This window comes from Rhineura floridana, chromosome 6 (genome assembly GCF_030035675.1).
Source record: "Rhineura floridana isolate rRhiFlo1 chromosome 6, rRhiFlo1.hap2, whole genome shotgun sequence".
Lineage (NCBI taxonomy): Eukaryota > Metazoa > Chordata > Lepidosauria > Squamata > Rhineuridae > Rhineura > Rhineura floridana.
In genome coordinates this window covers 27,538,754-27,558,832 of record NC_084485.1, presented here as the reverse complement: position 1 = coordinate 27,558,832, position 20,079 = coordinate 27,538,754, and the positions used below count along the sequence as shown (strand labels likewise).

Sequence of the window (20,079 nt, the reverse complement as noted above, 5' to 3'; positions counted from 1 at the left end):
TAATCCACAAAGACTCTGCCATTGTATGCTGTTGGTGACAGATCGTAAACCAAATCTATGTGAGTGGAGGGTACCAAGCAAAGTGTATATATAATAAACGCAGTTGGTGAAGGGAATGTCCAACGATAACACATTTGGTCCCAAATAGGATAGCCACGTATCCTACTATTTCACAGAGGGCAGCCCTCTATTTGAAAGGCTATATGGTCATAAGAACAAAAGAGCCCTGCTGGATCAGACCAAAGGCCTATCTAGTCCAGCATTTTGTTCTCATGGTGGCCTCCAGATGCCTATGGGAAGTGCACAGGCAGGACATGAGAGCAACAGCATTCATCCACTCATGATCTCTAGCCACAGGCATTCAGAGGTATATTGCCTCTGATACTGGAGATACAACATAGTCATCATGAGTCATGAATACTAGCCTTATCCTCCCCCCAAGTGCCCCCAACCCTCCAGAGCTGACTTTGAGGGCACATGGGGGACAGGAGAGGAAAATGTTCCATTGCACGCATGGAAGGTTGTTGCACCAGAGAGAAGTGTTTCCAGGATCTCAGCTAGCCCTGGTTACTGTGCACCTTGGCTGAGGAGTGTGTGTGTGTGTGTGTGTGTGTGTGTGCATTTGCCTCAATTGCCTCATTGTCTTTGGCACAAGCAGCAAAATGACATAGGCCAGTCCTGGGGGCGGGGAGGCTGGAGCAATCATGAAGAGCAACTTAAAATTTTAAAATAAGCCTCTGAGGAAGAAAGTAAGAGGGGATGGGGTCCATTAACTGAGTTAGGGAGCAAGTGAATGCTTAGAATCTCTCAGACCAGCCTGTCTCTGGCTACACAGTCCTGGGATGCAAACTGTAGGCCTCAGGCTCTGTCACTCCTCACTGTGGTGATGGAGCTAGAGCTGGCTCCTGTGTGAGGGCTGAAGGAGATGAGTGGCTGTTCCCTCCCCCCTTCCTGGATGGTTCCTTCTTTCTTCCTCTCTCAGCACCCCCCCCCCAGTCTCCTTGGTTTCTTTCCTTGCTCCAGTCTTCCATTCTCCTCAGTCTCACCTGTAAACTCCTCAGAAAGAACCAACCCTTCAGTAGTTCCTAAAGGCCTAAAAGGGCTGTGCTTCAGGCATCGGCAGGGGGGCTACATTGACCAGAGATACTGCAAGAAATTGTTCAATATCTTTTTACCAGCAAATATTTATTGATTTTTTTTTTTTAGCTTACTGTAATTTTGTATGCTATATAACACCTGCTGTATCTTTAGGAAAGTGCGGTCTCTAAATATTTTAATATATAAATAGATATTTTGACACCAGTTTGTTGCTATAACCCAAGTCAGTGTATGCATGGCCACATTCACACTGTACATTTGTTCCACCATCATTCCACTTTAAGCAGCCATGGCTTCCCCCAAAGAATCCTGGGAAGTATAGTTTGTGAAGGATGCTGAGAGTTGTTAGGAAACGCCTATTCTCCTCACAGAGTTACAATTGCTTGAGTAGATTACCAGTCAATCCCTCTTCCCAGAGAATTCTGGGAATTACATGGGTTGTGGGGAGGTGCTATCTTGTTCTTTTCCTTTGTTGTTGTTATGTGCCTTCAAGTCCATAACAACTTATGGCGACTCTATGAATCAGCAACCTCCAATAGCATCTATCATGAACCACCCTGTTCAGATCTTGTAAATTGAGGTCTTACGATGCAAAATTCCTTGAGCTGGCCTTGACAAACTTTTACAGTGCATGATATGCAGAGACAGTCCCCTGGGGATGCACGTTCTACTGGAACTGTTATAGATCCACATGGATTTTGAAGACTGTAGCCCACTCAGGTCTTTAACCCAGCGGTAGCCTGCTCCGGGGGATTATCACTGTCAGTGTTGTGATACCAGGGGCATCCCAGACCCCACAAATCCACCTGGCAGCAGGACAGCAGCCAATTTGCTACAGAGGTGGAACAAGTTCAGATAGGAACATTTGAATCAGCAGGATTCAATGAATAGCTGCGTTCATACCACCTAAACTACTTATGAGTTGATCTGCTGATCAGTTGCGATTTTTTTTAAAAAAAATCGCTCCTGCTGATTCCACCAGATTTTACAGTAAAAAGGAGCAGAGTTTAGCTAACATTGTGTTCCCCCTTTTTCGGGGGGGGGGGAGTGGAGATGCACTGGAACCAGCAGAATGGTGTGTCTCTACCCTCCGTTCATTTTATGCAAAGCAGAAGGTTTACACTGAATGATGAATTGTTTTTTATCTATCAGACATAATTATCATGGGACACTTAAACTGGCCAGGCTGGACTCACACTCACATCTAAATTACCATCAATGATTAGTTTTGATGACTCAGACATGAAGATTGCACTTATAAAACCCCAAGATTTTGAAAGCAAAACTTGTTTAGAAGGAAGGGGGGAAAGCAGTATTCCAAATCAAGCCAAGAATTAAGAAGTTAGTTTTTAATCCAACATTATTTCATCTTGAAAGCTGTAAAAGCGAGAGCACTGTAATGTTTCTGAGTATTGTAGCTTAGTGGAGCAGGGTGGCCAAACACAGGAATTGCCTGAATAGGATCATTATCAGGTACACAGTGGGGGTTTGCGGGAATCTACTTGGAATAAAATCCATGAAAATCTATAATTACCGGATACGGTGGGAAAGGAGTGGGGCTGATTTTAGAGCTGGGACAAACTGCTGCAGACATTTTAAACTTAGCAAACGTTCAGAATTTAAATTTTGAGCATTTTCAAATTGTGCTTTTGAAGTTCACATTTGAGGGGTAGTGTTAAACAACTTAAAGCATGTCAGCTGATTGGCGGCACGTGCAAAGCACTATGAATGGCACTCTGTACAGTGCTTTGAAGCCCTGACAATCAACTGATCAGCTGGACTTCAAAGTGCTGTGCATCACATGGGACAAAACAGGTCACCTGTTTGGTTGGAAGTAATAAACATCATTGTGATGTCAGGTGATTGACAGGTGAGCAGCCCCATTCATCTGTCAAACTTGGCCTGTGGGGAGTTCCTCCCCCGTTACACATGTATTGTTTTGTTATATGTTTTAGAATCCTTGACTATTCATTATTTTAAAGTCCTTGACTCCTTATTGTAAACCTCTTCAATATATTTTTATATATAGTAAGTGGCGTGTAAGTTGACTAAATAAACTGGCATCAGCTTTATAAGTGCTGAGGCGCTGATCTTTCTCACCACTGCTATCAGAAATCCTTTCAACTGGAAAAGGCAGGTTTGAATATGGGACATCCTACATGCAAAGCATATGCCTTACTACCATGATATGATGGGCAGCGACTCATCTCTGAAGATTTAAAGACATACATCCATTTTTAACAGATTATAGGCATTGCTATTTGAAGTCCTAAAGATAAATCTCTTGTTACTGGATCTGTGGATCTGAATTATTTGGAACAAGTAGATTATTTGTATATTATAATACATATGTGGTTTGTGTAGATTCATATGCTTAGCATCATTTAGTAACTGATATTGCTTTGGATTAGATACCATTGTATGGCTTTTAGTAATGGTCAAGTTGATGTACCTGCAAGAGACCTCAAGAGCCATTGCGAACCAACATTGTTGGCCTGCATAACCACCAGAAATGCACAGCCCAATCTGATGCACATTTATTTTCAGTGGGAAGACACACTCAGATACGTACTTGATCCAATGAACGTTTGGTTAGAAGTAATAAAGTTACTTCCCCTACGTTCATAGGATTGCAGCTTCAGTCTATAAGGAGAATGAAATTCTTCAATTGTGGAGTAACCACCAATAATGTCTCTGTATGTGCCCTTTTACAGGGATCAGTATAGTCAAGAGTGTAATTTAATAAATCTTAGAGATAAGAAAACATAAAAGGAAGAGGTGCATCTCTCAGCTGTGCAAGGTCAAGTTCATTTAGGGCTTAATAGATGAAAACCTTAAACTGTGCCACTGTAGAATAGTAGACACCACTCTAGAGTGGGATAAACTGCTTCAAATGATCTGCCCCTGTTAAAAGACAAGCAAGCAACATATGGTTCATTTTAAAAAGTGCTTTAAAAAATGTGCCATGGAAAATATTGATAATATTTTTATTTAATTTCCCTTAACTCATTCAGCCCATAGCTGCATTCCCAAAGAATAAAGGAGATTAAACACGAATCAGGTGAAACTTGAAACTGTTGAAATCAATGGGACAAGTAAGTCACAATTAATTTTATCTGGATCAAGGCCACCTTGATATCCTAAATAGATTAGACATACAATAGTGCAATCATTGAAATAAACTGTACTGTATACAATCTAAGTCATGATGGGGGGGGGATAAAAAAACAAGTTGGGCTGCTTCCAGTCTAGCCATGTAGCATTGAATTGCGACACACCTTTGACTCATTTTTACAGAGCATCAACACAGCATTGTCATTGAATCATTGTCTTCATTTTCCCCCTATTTTTCTTTCTCCTTTTTTCAAGCCTTAGAAATGCAACTTTTTAATGAATAAAAAAGTTTTTTCCCTCCCTTTCTTTTAAATAAAGGAGCTGTTATTTTAAAATCTCGGCAAGAGGAGACAGAGTCTGACCTTAACTATGAGCACAATTTGCTATTCATTACCATAGCCACTGACCACACCCTCCAGCTAATGTTGAATTTCACACATTTAATGAATTCCATATTTGAAAAAACATGCATACACACATGTGCCCTGTAAAACCCGATTTATACTGTTGTTAAAATACCTGACATGACGAAAGAACATGTTTGGAAGTATATATTTATGCAAAGGGATGAAAAAATAAACAGAGCAAAAAAAAAGTATAAACAACCATGACATTAATTTGGCTGAAAATATAGCCCTTCCCCCATCAATAAAAACATTATTTCTAGTGCTGTATTTCTTTCAGCACTTCAAATTTAGCTGCTCTCTGCTTCAGTGGCCAAACATGCTAAGTTATTTAAGGACAGAAAGGCCTTCACAATGTAATTGTCGATACTTGGGATGCTAACTTAGCTTGACAAGTCAGTTCATGATACAGTCCAGGTTCTATAATTAGTGCATTTCTTGCAAGTGTAATAAACACCTGTGGCATTAGGTCAGTTCTTGTCTGGACTATTTAAGAAGTACCTTGCAATGCTCTTTGATTCAGGCGTGTTCAGCTTTTATTGTTAACACCTGATATTTCCTCCAGGATTTGGTTTTATTGAACACGTTGTTCTGAACCCCCACTTTTTTTTCTCACTGCAAGTCATCAACAGGAGCTCCCTTGAAACCAAGAAGATCAGGGATGAGTGTAAATCACTTAGTCGACAGCACAAAGGGCGAACACAGCTGTAGCCACTGAGCCGGCCCATAGCAACAGCTGTGGTAGAGCAAAATTAAAAGCTACACAAAGTCATTATTGTTGATCAGCTAGAAAAATGCCCATCATTATGTGCAGTGTAGTTGCATAAGAAAGGAAGGCCAACATGTTGCAAGGACCCCTGTCAAATAGCAATGTATACTCTGCCCCCAGAAACTCATTTCATCATCATCATCAATAATAATAATATCCACCAAAGCCCATGGAAGGGGCTTGGGGGAGAAAAACTAACCTTCCATACACGTTTGCCTACATGTTAAGATCACCAACAGAGGGTGTCTTGTGTCCCCCAAATCCATATTTGTTTAAGACTGTTGGAATGCACCTCACATTAGCTTTGCATGTCTGAAAGGAAATAGAGAGGAGTCCTCCAGGTTGCTTGCTGTACCTGTCCTTTACTCATCTGCTAATCTTCCCTCCTGTAAACTGATACCTCTTAAGGATGCTGATCACACCAGCGCATTCTCCTTCCTGCTTCTTCTCCATCTCAGAGAGAGGAGACATCTGTCTTTCTGATGTGTAGCATGAGGGCAATGACCACACCAGGTCTTTGTACCTCCTCTAGTTAGAACTAGAATCCCTTTCCTATCTATTATGTAAAAGTAAGCTTTGACCAGATCTGAAGCCTCAGTGATTGTAGCAGAGTAAACAGCTGCTCCTTTACAGGTAAAGTCTCTCCCACACACACTTAGTCCGGTCTGCTGCTGATCTAAAACCTAACTCTGCTAACCGAGACAAGGGGGAGGGCCTTTTCCATTGCCAACGCTTCTCTCTCTCTGTCTTTCTCTCTCAAAGTAAGAACACTGGAAACTGCCTTATATCGAGTGAGACCATTGATCCATCTAGCACAGTTTTCTCTATGCTGAGTGGCAGTAGCTCTTTTGGGTTTCAGATAAGGATCTTTTCCAGCCCTACATGAGGAGCTTCCACATGGCCCATTTACTGCTTAATTGCAATGTTTGGGGACTGAACCTAGGACCTTGTAGATGCAAAACAAATGCTCTACCACTGAGCATCCTTCCCTACCTACCTCACTCCCTTGATAGCTTTCTGCCACAATGTAAAGATTTCCATTTTCAGGAAAACGTTGAGCCCTTAAAATTGTAGTTGCTTTGTGCCTGTTAGAGGTTTGTCTAACACCAGTGGCAACTGGTGCCTCCAACTCAGTTGGGCAGTGGAATCCACTCCAGGTTTTAGTCTGAACTTTCAAGGAGCTGTCCAATGTAGCACATAAAAACAGTTTAAAATAGTTCAAATACAGATGCAGACTGGGATAAAGGTTTCCACTTAAAAGGCTTGTTGGGAAGTCTTCAGTGGGCACCACAACGATAACAGAGATGGTGCCTGTCTAATATTTGAGGGAGGGAATTTCAAAGGGTAAGTGCCACAACACGAATGGCCCAATTAGTGCAGTGATCAATTGGGCATATAAGAGGTGAGACAATCTTTTAGGTATCCTGTTCCCAAGCTCTACAGGGCTTTGTACACCTGAACCAGCCCGTTGAACTTAGCTCAGTAGCTAATTGGCAGCCAATTCCAATTCCATGCCATCTTGAGTTCCCAGAACAGGTGCTGCAAGCGGGGTGACCCAGATTCAGAGGAAGGCCAGACTTTGACACCTTTGCTAGTAATGTAGAATAGGAATTTTTGGCAAGTGCAACTTGTCACACAAGGGCAAGACAATCTATATCTGCTGAAATTCATCCTTTTTATGCAACTGTTAAAGATACAGGAATCCCTTTTTCCTTTGCCCTAACCCTAGCCTTGCTTAGTTTTATGACTGAGGCCACATTCACACTGTACATTTACCCCACTGTTATTCCATTATGAACAGTCTTGGTTCCCCCCAAAGAATCCTGAGAAGTGTAGTTTGTGAAGAGTGCTGAGAGTTGTTAGGAAAGCAATATTCCCCTTACAGAGCTGCAATTCCCAGAGTTCTCTGGGAAGAAGGACTGACTGTTAAACCACTCGGGGAATTGTAGCTCTGTGAGGAGAATAGGGATTTCCTAGCAATGCTCAGCACCCTTCAAAAACTATATTTCCCAGGATTCTTTGGGGAAAACCATGGCTGTTTAAATTGGAATAAATGTACAGTGTGAATGTGGCCACAAGTACAGTCAAATATTAATAAGCCCTAGTGTCTCTGGTGACCCTTTAAAGTTTTAAAATCCAAATCAAACAGTGGGTAGCTGATTCATGCTCGCTGTGTCAAGAATTCCATGGATGTCCCTGTTTGTAAAGAGATCCAAGAGTGTTAGTCATATACCAACAGCAGTTGCAGAATACAGCAATTCTTTAGACACCACTCTGTCAGAAAGGAAGCATTGTTGGGGAGAACAGTGGCCCTTATAAATGTGGCCTTTTCATCCAAAAACTTAATTTCTAGTTTACAGATGATGTAAAGAAACTGAACTGCTCTGTGCATGGAGTACTTGCTTTGTAATGGACCAAAGTTTGGTGACGGCATTTCAGTGACATCATTCATTTTGAGAAAAGGTGACATGCTTTTGGAATGACATCAGTATTCAAGATATTAGTAGCTCATGGAAGATTTGCTGCAACCTTTGGAATTTAGAAGATATGCCCCAGTGCTATCCATAGTAAGTTGAACAAATGTATGTCACCACTTTATTCAAACAACACTACAATAGATGTGTAAATTGGACATTAGCCTGGCACTGAAGACGGACTGTATGTTTGAGTTGGGGGCACTTTGTGTGCATTTAACATATATATATACATATATATTGCTACAGTCATAATTTCAAAATGTGTTTTAATCATATTTGTTGTTTAAAAATAACATTATTCACACGAAGCTCCATTATATACTGAAACAGACCAATTGCTTGATCTAGCCCACTGTTGTTGATTCTGAGAGGGCAGAAGCTATCCAAGGCCTCAGGCAGAAGTCTTCGACAAGCCTGATATCCTTCTGAGATCATTTTAACTGGAGAGGGAACTGGGGACCTTGTGCATGCAAAGCATGTGCTGTACCACTATGGAGGCCCTTCCTGCTCCGCTACATGCCTTTATTGCTTATAAATACTGAACAATATTTTTGCATCGATTACTCAGTACTAAACATTATGGGCATCCCTACATCGGCCACATTAGGATGACCATATCTTGGTTTAACAAGCTGAAATATAAACAAGCCTCATGCTCCTGCATGCAACTGCTTTGCTCCTCACTTCATGCAGGTGGAGAAAATATATCTTCATATTATGTCAAAACAGCTTCCAAACTGGTCAGGATATGAAGCTCTGATTTAAAGTTGACTTAATATTCTGATTTGTTTAGAAGCCATTAACCATAGTTAACGTTTCCTAGCTTTCCCCCACTCCTGCTAAGTGCCTGTGTGTGGGTGCAAGAGATTCACTCATAACTTGGTTTATTGAGCCAAGATAAAATCCCCCAATTGGGGCCACTAAGATGTTCAGTGGAGGGCCACTTCTGGGTGACCCCACAATCTGGGATAAGATGGGTGGCTACCAGAAAGAGGGCTTTCTTGGTGATAGCACCCCAGTTGAATATAGTCTTCCCAGTCAGGTTGGCGTGGTGTGCCAATTTTATTGTTAAGGTGTTGGACTACGACCTGGGAGACGAGGGTTCAAATCCCCACATAGCCATGAAGCTCACTGGGTGACCTTGGGCCAGTCACTGCCTCTCAGCCTCATGAAAACCCTATTCATAGGGTTGTCATAAGTCAGCATCGACTTGGAGGCAGTACATTTACATTTTAGTTTATTGTCTTTTTTAATTTACATTTTAATTGTTCTTTTTATGGGAATGTTATTGAAGGGAGGGAGGTATACAATGATTAACATTTTCTGAATCTGTTTTATTTATTGTAACATTTATATTCAATTACTAGGGAAAGGGCCTCATTTACACGTTCAGCGATTCTGGTGTCACAGCCTAGAACCTCCAGTTTACATACTCAAGGTGTAAAATAAGAGCCAAGTGATTTAAGAAGCTAACAGTTCCTTACAGGAATAGGGGGCATTTCACTTATTTATTTATTAAGAGCATTTTTAACCTGACCTTCATTCAGTGATCCCAGGGCAGGTTGCAATATTATTTAAAATACAAACATAAGAACAGGTAAAGTATTTTTTCCAATATAAAAATACAGCAGCAGACTAATACCACATAAATACCCAGGAAAGCACATAGACTTTATTCTGGCATTGTCACCAATCATACTTCTGGGAGGAGGATATTCTAGAATTGGGGTACCAACATAGAGAAGGCCCTCTAGTATCATCATCTGATATACTTCTGCTGGTAGTATGACAATGAGAAGGACCTCTCTGCCAGATCTAAAGCCCCAAGTAGGCTGGGAGAGGTGCTTATTCAGAGACCTGTAGCTTAAGTTGTTAACTTTCTTTCATCTTTATTTCATTATATGTAGCACTCATATAAAAAACTAGGATTTAAAAAAAATGGATTAGGGGACAGGATTGCAGGACTAGATTGGGCCACTGGCCTGATCCAGAATGATCGTTCTTATGAGTGAAGTTCACAGTTCTGAAACAAAGTAACCTAAGAATGACTCAGGGTTAAACCAGAACTATCACTAGAAGCTAAAATGATGAAATTGAAGTTATCATACTTTGGACACATAGTGAGAAGACCTGATTCACTAGAAAAGACAATAATGCTGGGAAAAACATCAGGGAGTAGAAAAAGAGGAAGGCCAAACAAGAGATGGATTGATTCCGTAAAGGAAGCCACAGACCTGAACTTACAAGATCTGAACAGGGTGGTTCACGACAGATGCTGTTGGAGGTCGCTGATTCATAGGGTTGCCATAAGTCGAAATCAACTTGAAGGCACATAACAACCACCACCACCTCTAAATCAGGGATGGGGGACCTGTGGCCCTCTAGATGTTATTGGATGACAACTTCCATCATTCCTGACCATCGGCCATGTTGGCTGGGGCTGATGGGAGCTGCAGTCCAACAATATCTGGAAGAGCACAGGCTCCCCATCCCTGCTCTGAACCTTGAATTCCACAAACAAGAAAAAAGGATGGGGCAGTGTTTTGTGGTGCAATCAGCTCATCTGCTCCCTCATTCTAATTTATACTGTGGATAATTCTGCTTTCCTCGTGGCAAGCAAGTTTCTGGATACAGTTCAACTTACTCCAACTACATATTTGAACTAAAAATCTGTTTCACATAGGACAAATGAGAATGGCTATTACCATTGTCTTTAATGCACTAAATTATTTTGCACAGATTGTTCTTGTTACTACCACTTTGAAAGGATCTGAACAGGACACAGTCTTCTTTCTGTACATATGCGCCATAAGCAAAGCTAAAAAGAAAAAGCAGAAAACTTGGTAACACCAGAATGTTTGATGTTTTGTTTTACTCAAGGATTTGTTTAATTTTTTGGTCTGTGTGGACATGTGAAGCTGTCTTGTCCACTGAAGTTTTTGTGGGTGTGGGAAGCCTCCATGCATTCCCCTGTGACACAATTCCGCATAAACTTACATACACAAAGAGACACAAATAAGCAACTATTCCCGAATACAGGGATGGAGAATCTAGGGCTCCCTGGATGTTGTTCAACTACAAGTCCCATAATCCCTGAGCATTGGTTATGCTGGTTGCAGCCAATGGGAGTTGAATCCAACAGCAGAGTTGCAGGTTCTCCATCCCAGCCCTGTTGTTTTAACTTTAAAAGCCCCCTTTTAAGACAAACATGATGATTATTGTAATGGCAATTAATTTTGGCTAACCTACTTGTTCCCCATTGTTGTAACAACAACCTGTACGTTTTATGTTATTAATAATGCTATGTATTATCAATTTTACTTTATTGCTTGAGCTATAGCCCTTTGCAAATACAAAACAAAATTAAACGATAAGATTGTTGCCATAAAACTACTTAAGGCATGTATGCTATAGAAAGCAAAAAGGACACTAACCTTAAGATTACACCACATTATTTAAAATTCATTAACATCTAACTCCTTCAAAAGTTAAGAATCAATAATAAAGCTAAAAAGAATTGAAGATAGGAATATTAGATCAGAACTATGTATTGTATTTTTGCATTTCTGTTATGGCCCTGGGTCAATACAGAAATAATGGCCAACTAATTTTAAGTGCAAGCCTATGCACAATTACTTGGGAGTAAATTCCATTGAACTCAATGGTACTTGCTTCCGAGTAGACATGTATATGATTGTACTGCCCAATAGCAACTGCTGTTTCCCATTGCCATAGGCTGCCAGTAGTTGTTGGAACTCCAGAATACTGCCAAACCAAATATTCATAAATATCCAAAATTTTCTGTCTTGAACGCAACTTTTGTCATCTCTGTAATATGAATGTGAAATTCAAGTGATATTGACTTGCTAGCATTTTGATTAGTGTTTGAAAGGTTATACTTTGTCTCCTGGCAAATTTTAAATAGTATTGCATGCTAGCTCTGTCAAATACTAAAAGCCATTACATGTCAACAATAAAATACTGTCAAATATTCAACACTGAAATTGTACATCGTTGTTCATTATGCATATCAAATGTCTGGCAGATAGTCAAAATATCAGGGGAAGAGGAGTATTTTGAGCAACAACATTATTTCTCCCATTGTTATATAGCAAAAGAACCTTATTCACTGCTTCAGTTGCATAATATTTAATGGAGCAAACACTGAAACACAGACACAGACACACACAGACATCAGTTCATAAGAGATGGTGGTGTATGTGTATGTATATATATATATATATATATATATATATATATATATAATTTTCTGAAAATGCAAGTCAAGAAACTCACTCCTGCAAATGAAGCTGCCTAATAGTAGGTCAAACTCTTTGTCCATCCAGCTCAGCCTTGCCTCCTCTGCCTGGCAACAGTTCTCACTTGCTACATTTAATTGGAGATGCCAAGGACTGAGCATGGGACTTTTTGAATGGAAAGCATGAGCTCTACCACTGATCTATGGCTCCTCCCCTAGACAGACATGCAGCATATAGTAACAAAAATCTGAATTCATAAATGGCAAATGTGAAATGTAAAAATAAGTTTTTCTAAATTTTGTTATAGAACTAGCTCAGTATTGCCTACACTACCAGTGGTTCTCCAAGGCTTCCAGCAGGGGGACATTCCCAGCTGTCCCAGGAGATTCCAGGGATTGAACCTGGGACCTTCTGCATGAAAGGAAGAGGCTCTACCACTGAGCTATGGCCTTTCCCCATTGTCATTAACCTTGGATGGCTGTCACACACAAGGTGATGCAGGAACTTGCAGGTAAGGGCTGGACTTGGAATGAGTGACTAGGGCAGCAAAAGCAGAAGGAAGAAGGTGCAGATCCCAATTAACTGCAAGGAGAAGGGAGACTGGAAACTTTTGCTTCCATTTTCAATGTACTACATATTTTGTTGTTATGTGCCTTCAAATCACTTATGACGTATGGCCACCCTATGAATCAGTGACCTCCATTGTTTTTGTTTTTATGATGATGATGATGATGATATCCCAGGACAGGTTACAACAGTTTTAAAATACATCATTAAAAACAGCCTAAAATTGCAACAGCACAAAAAATAGGATTGATCCTAAAAATATACATCTCAGGTGTCAAAGGAGGTTTTTAGCATTATTCCTGAACTCTAAATTGTGATTAATCTTAACTAAGGTTTAAAGATAGCTTGTTTCAGTTAACCACAATTAATACTAAGCACAAATAGATGAGTAGTTACAAATGAAACTGAAAGCAACCAAGGCTGATTCACATAACGCTAAAATGTAGTTTATCCAAGCAAAAAGTGCATGAGCATCTGTATCCAATGTAGCCATGCCTAGTTAAATATTATTCTGTACCAAGCTAAATTTAATAGCTTTATTTATTTATTTATTTATTTATATCCCACCCTTCCTCCCAGAAGGAGCCCAGGGTGGCATATATAGAAGCTACTCCAGACTTATGAAACTAGTTCCTTCTTTACTTTCTGAAAGTGCTGTAAAACTTACCTCTTTTGAATGGAGAGGCTTTGCAGTCCTATCTCTCCATCTGCTGTAACCTGATGGAAGGGCTGTGAAAAGAAGACTGCTCAGGGAGGAGCCTGATGGAGCTGGTCTTTCAGCAAAACCAATGGAGAGGCCCTGAAGTCCTATTTCTGCCTGTGCTATAGCCTGATGAGAGCCAGTGTGGTATAGCGGTTAAGGTGTTGGACTATGACCTGGGAGACTAGGGTTTGAATCCCCACACAGCCATGAAGCTCACTGGGTGACCTTGGGCCAGTCACTGCCTCTCAGCCTCAGAGGATGGCAATGGTAAACCACCTCTGAATACCTCTTACCTTGAAAACCCTATTCGTAGAGTTGCCATAAGTCGGGATCGACTTGAAGGCGGTCCATTTCCATTTTTATAGCCTGATGGTTCTTAAAAGCCTGGAGAAACAGAAAGTTTTTTGCCTAGACCTAATTGATCATAATGAGGTTCTAGGGTGGGCCTCCTTGAGGAGGGCATTCTGGAGGCAAGGAGCCACCACAGGAAAGGTTATCTCTTCATTAGCCACTCACCATACTTCAGACAATGGGGGTACCTGGAGAAAGGTGACAATTGCAGTGAACAGGTGGACTGATACAGGAAAAGATGTTTCAGCATATTTGGGTCCTATGTCATGCAGAGGTTAAAGGTTAAGACCATCACTTTGAATTGGAAACTCCACTGGGAGCCAGGGGAGTTGTTTCAATAGGAAAGATATATCTCCACATGATCCCTGCAGTGTTCTGGACCTACTAGCTGCAGTTCCCAAATAGTCTTCACAGGCAATCCCATAAGAAGCAACATTCAACTCAGTAATACAGCTTTAGAGTTGCTAGGGCATGGATAACTGTGGCTGGGCTATCTCTGTCCAGAAGAGGTCACAGCATATTGGCATCAACCAGTAGAATGGGAGGCTACTTGAGCCTCAAGAGATAAATACAAATCTAATAGTATTCCCAGACTGCACTCCTTATCCCTTAGGGAAAGTACTATCCTCTCCAGAGCTGCATGAACACTGCTTCCACAGGCACCCACCTGCCAATCAACAGCACTTGCATCTTGTCAAGATTTAGTTTAATCTTATTGGCCCTCATCTACTCTATTTTTACTTCCAAATGCTAGATCAGCACATCTTCTGCCTCAGCTAGAGAACACAGGCACAGCTGGGTGTTATCAGCACATTGATGACACCCAACTCCATATCCTCTGATGACCTCATTCAGCAGCTTCATATAAAAGCTGAACAACATGGGGGACAGAATGGATCCTTCAGGGAACCCAAAACACATATACCAGAGGGCAGAAGTAAAGTCACCCAATGTCACATTCTGGAATCGGCCCTCTGGGTAGGAATGAAATCACGGGGGGGGGGGAAGCTACCTTTAACCTCAACCCAGAGAGCCTATCCTGAAGAATACTATGGTCAATGGTATATGCTGCTGCAGGATCCAGTAAAATCAACAGAGTAACAAACTCGTGTCTCTCTCCCAGGTCACCAGGATGACAAAGTCAGTTTCAATTCCAAATCCAGGCGAGGATCTGGATTGAAATGTATCCAGGTAATCAGTTGCATCTAATAATGCTTAGAGTATTGCTCCGCCATATGTCCTCCCATAGTACATAAAAGAGAAGTCCAGAGAAATTAAAATATAGCAGCTATCAACACTTCAAGTAGAGGACTCTTGAACAGGTATTATACAGCCACAAGAGTGGCTTTATACTATAGTTAGCATGGATTTTTCACATTCTGCCATATTAAATTGAAAATACCCCCCATGCTGCTTCCCATAAGCTCATTTCAAAACAAAACCTTACAAAACTTATAGTCCTGAAGTCAGAAACGCTTGCTTAACAACTCTCTAAGTTTTCATGATGATACACAAAACAATCAGAGAGAACTGAGAGTTCAAAGTGTAAAACAAGAGGGGGGAAATCCAGACCCTGGTTGGACTTTTTTCTGTCTGTGGTCTCATAATTTGTTGAAATTAATTAAACATCAGCCATGTTCACAGAGTACCTGTAATCCTATTACTGACCTTGTCCCATACTCTGACCTTCATCTTCTGCAGTTTAAAAGTTAAAAAATGCCTGGCTGATTTTTAATTAATTTATAAAATTTAACATCGAAGTCTATGATAGTGCAGGCATGCTCAGTAAGGACCAACTGTAAGTGTTCTAAAAGCCTAACTCACAGCTGTTTGGCTTGGCTAATCAGGGGGCCACACACAATGACATTTATTCCACTTTAAACAGCCATGGTTTCCCACAAAGAATCCTGGGAAGTGTAGTTTGTGAAGAGTGCTGAGGGTTGTTAGGAGACTCCTATTCCCCTGACAGAACTCCAATAGTCAGAGTGGTTTAACAGTCAGCCGCTCTGATCAAAGCTCTGTGAGGGGAACAGGGCTTCTGCTAGCAACTCTCAGCACCCTTCACTAACTACACTTCCCAGGATCCTTTGGGGGAAGCCATAACTATTTAAAGTAGAATAAAGGTCTGTTGTGGATGTGGCCAGGGACAGCTTTGGTTTAAATTTGGGCGGAAGACTACACATGTCTGCTGTAGAATAAAAAGGTGGGGAAAACCCTGGGGAAAAAATATTGTTAGCAATGTTTTCCTTTTGGAAAGGAAAAGGGCTTTCCCTCTGCCCAGTGCCCACCCCCTCTCCTCTCCTCCCTCCCCCTACTCTTTCCCCTCCTCCCCCCCTCCTCCCCCCCTGCCCTCCCCCCCAGGTCAGTTTCACCTATCCTAAACATGATTGCACAGCAGTAAATCCTACTGAACTAAATAAGCATGCAAATGATCAAACCTGCCTCTCCCCTCCCCATCCTTCCCCTCTCTCCTCTCATGTTACCAAATTCTTCCAAGCTACACAGGAAGTGGATTGGACTGTGAAAGAACAACCCAAATTGTGTTGGCATTTTGACAAATTTGTAGGGCAATACAATATCTCAGAGGGGAGGTCAGGACTCCTGCTCTCCTGGTGCATCTGCTATTGCTGCCCAATTTCTCTGCTTTTTAAAGTTTGATAGAAATATCTGTTGGCTATAGGTACGTTCTTAAATGGCAAGGCTTTTTTTGCCTATTAGTGGATAATTTATAAGAGGAAAAAATAAAGAGACAAGCATTATTTGGGCAAGCTTAAAACTGTAAACTTAACCATGTGTGAACTCCCAGAATGCTGCCAACTGCTGAAATGTTGAAAAATATCTTGTACAACCCAGTTACATGAAGAATGAAATTAAACCCAATGGAAATCTGTGACATTTTTAGCATTATGCAATGTTTGTATGAAAAACTATTGCAGAAATTCCCCTTGTCTCTCCAAAACTATTTCTAGCTTTTAATTACATTTCACCATTAATTCAGGACAGCTTTTTATAATGATGGCCCACTACACCACACTTATGTAACCCATTTAAACATGGGAAATTAGGAACATTCAGAGGGAAAGCCTTTGTTGTAATAAAGAAATCTGTTCCTTTTGTCTCAATAGACTCAAATATGATCTGCTTAGTCAGTATTTGCAATAGTTACAGGTATCACAGGAAAGAAATAGGCAGTGAAAAACTAATTTTAGAAGTGTTCTTATTCTAGAAGTGCTGGTGGAATGCTGAGAGATTTTGAACTATTTGTTATCGGGATAGGATTGTAGCATGGTGGTACAAATGCATGGAATGTGTGAATAAGTTTCAGGTTCAATCCCTGGCATATCTTTTTTAAGGATGTCAGATACCAGAACTATCAAAGACCTCTGCCCAAGACCTTGCTGAGCACCCATCAGACTAAGGTGGGGAAGGGCTATAGTTCAGTGACAGAGCATCCTACATGCCCTGTAAATTTGCTCTGGAGGGTTGGAGGAAAACCCAGAACAGATTTAAGAGCATCCAGGTTTAAGAGGACAGGGAAGTTTCATTGTGCAACTGAAACTCCTTGTGCCAATGGAACTATTTGTTTTTTATTCATTTCAGTGCTAGGTGCATTTCCCTGCCCATATCAAGACTTCTTTCAAATGCCCATGCCATCTGAGATGATACGGGCAGTAATAAGAGGCAGGGCCTGCACACTGGTGGTGCCGTGACTATGTTTTCCACAGGAAGGTTCATGGTGTTTACTTTGCAATCTTTTTGGCACCAGGTGCAAACTGTATTATCTTAGGCTTTTGAACAAATTTTAGCTGTGACATTGGTTTTATATGCTGCTTAACCATTCTTAGTTTTGATATTGTAATACTTACTTGATTGAATGTATTTTATTTATGTATTTATTATTTGATTTATATCCCACCCTTCCTACCAGCAGGAGCCCAGGGCAGCAAACAAAAGCACTAAAAATACTTAAAACATCATAAAAACAGATTTTAAAATACATTAAAACAAGATATCTTTAAAAGCATTTTTAAAAAGCATTCAAGACATCTTTAAAAAAAGGTTAAAAACATATTTTTTTAAAAAAATAAAGGTTTAAAAACATATTAAATAGCAATTCCAGCAGAGACGCAGACTGGGATAAGGTCTCCACTTAAAAGGCTTGTTGAAAGAGGAAGGTCTTCAATAGGCGCCGAAAAGATAACAGAGATGGTGCCTGTCTAATATTTAAGGGGAGGGAATTCCACAGAGTAGGCACCGCCACACTAAAGGTCCATTTCCTACGTTGTGCGGAACGGACCTCCTGATGATATGATATCTGTGGGAGGCCCTCACCAGCAGAGTGTCATAATCGAATGGGTACATAAAGGGAGAGACAATTATTCAGGTATCCTGGTCCCAAGCTGTATAGGGCTTTGTACAGCAAGACTAGAACCTTGAACTTGGCCCGGTAGCAAATAGGCAGCCACTGCAATTCTTTCAGCAGCAGGGTGACATGCTGGCGACACCGTGCCCCAATGAGCAGTCTTGCTGCTGCATTTTGCACCAGCTGCAGCTTCCTAACCAACCTCAAGGGCAGCCCCACATAGAGCGCATTACAGTAATCCAGCCTGGAGGTTACCAGCGTGTGGACAACAGTGGTCAGGCTATCCCAGTCCAGAAACAGCCACAACTGTCTTACTAGCCGAAGCTGGTAAAAGGCACTCCTAGCCATGGAGGTCACCTGGACCTCTAGTGACAAAGATGGATCTAGGAGCACCCCCAGACTACGGACCTGCTTTTTCAGAGGGAGTACAACCCCATCCAAAGGAGGCAACTGACCAATTATCAGAACTTGGGAACCACCAATCCACAGTGCCTCCATCTTGCTAAGATTCAGACTCAGTTTATTGGCCCTCATCCAGCCCACCACCAAGTCCAGGCAGTGGTCCAGGGCTTGCACAGCCTCTACCGATTCAGATGTTACAGAGAAATAAATCTGGGTATCGTCACCGTACTGCTGACACCTTGCCCCAAATCTCCTGATGACCACTCCCAAGGGCTTCATATAGATGTTAAACAGCATGGGGGACAAGATGGTATCCTGCAGCACCCCACAGCACAACTGCCAGGGGGCTGAAAGACAATCACCCAATACTATTCTCTGAAGATGGCCTTCAAGATAGGATTTTGTTTGTGTGTGTTGCAAAGTCACCTGGAAGAAACCTTTTTATTGTCATGGAGGGGGGAAGAGGAGATTCTGGGTGGCAAACTGCCCCCCCCGCATATGTTGGCATCATAAGTGTGTGTGTGTGCGTGCAGAGAATCTTTTTTCTTTCATGGGTTGGACCTGAACTGGACCTTTTTATTTTCAGGGTGGGAGGGAGATGAGATTCTTGGTGGCAAACTGCCCCAAGAATGGATTGGGCTGGGTTGGACCTCTTACATTTATTTTTATGTTTTAAAGTATCTGAAAATTTGATATGGGTTTATGCAAGATAATTAATCCCCACAGGGATAAGAGCAAGAATGTATTATAATTATTTTAATTAAAACAAAAAGCTTAGGAGTACTTTGAAGAAGACCAGATGTTTATTTTCTTTCTGAACCCAGGACTATGTCTTTCATGATGTGGGCCAGGGAAAAATAGAACAGGAGAGTAGTTGATAACAGATATTCTGGCATTGGTAATCCAATTAGCAGGGCATGTGTGGGGTTGTTGCATAGTTCCATCCCCAATTTCACTTTGAGTGGAGAAGTGGAACCTGTGCAAATGTGGTTGATCAAAAGGAGGATTTTTGAGTTAAGCAAATCCCTGCTTTTATAAAAACCAAGAGACTTAAATATGTGCCCTGCTACAGTATTCAGAACTGATCACATGGTGTGAAAGGCTCTTTTTTCTAACTTTTTGGCTTCTTGTTTTTCCCCACCTGCCGTATCTTTTTCTCTGAGTGATAGGAACTTACAGTTTACAGGGTTGGTTTTATTTTTTTTAAAAAGTAACTAGAGATTTTAGGCAGTAACTGTTATCCATGATATTGCTGTGACAGCTGCTGGACTCCCTTCTGAACCAAAGCAAGACACTTTAGAGTTAGTTAGGTGCTATTTGTAAAATTGGAATGCTTAAGTATCCACAGTATGTTGGCAAGGGAAGATGATGGGGAGAAACGCAAAACTTGGCCAATCCCTGATGACATCATTGGCCACACTCCCATAGCAGTGGGCACCAGCCACCACTGAATAGGTTGTGCCAATTACCCCAAAGGAGGTGATGGTGTGTCCCTTCCTTAACAAGCCCTCTGTTGATTTGCCAGAAATGAACATTCTCAACAGAGATAGCCTGATCACAATTATCCACACT

General features: G+C 41.3%; 1 long non-coding RNA gene across 1 annotated transcript; it reads left to right on the top strand.

Moving 5' to 3' along the window:
* Positions 1-5,844: 5,844 nt before the first annotated feature.
* Positions 5,845-10,667, top strand: LOC133386588 (uncharacterized). The gene is made up of 3 exons (XR_009763201.1): positions 5,845-6,018; positions 7,739-7,952; positions 10,602-10,667. It is a non-coding gene; the product is annotated as an uncharacterized LOC133386588 (long non-coding RNA).
* The last annotated feature ends 9,412 nt before the right edge of the window (positions 10,668-20,079 follow it).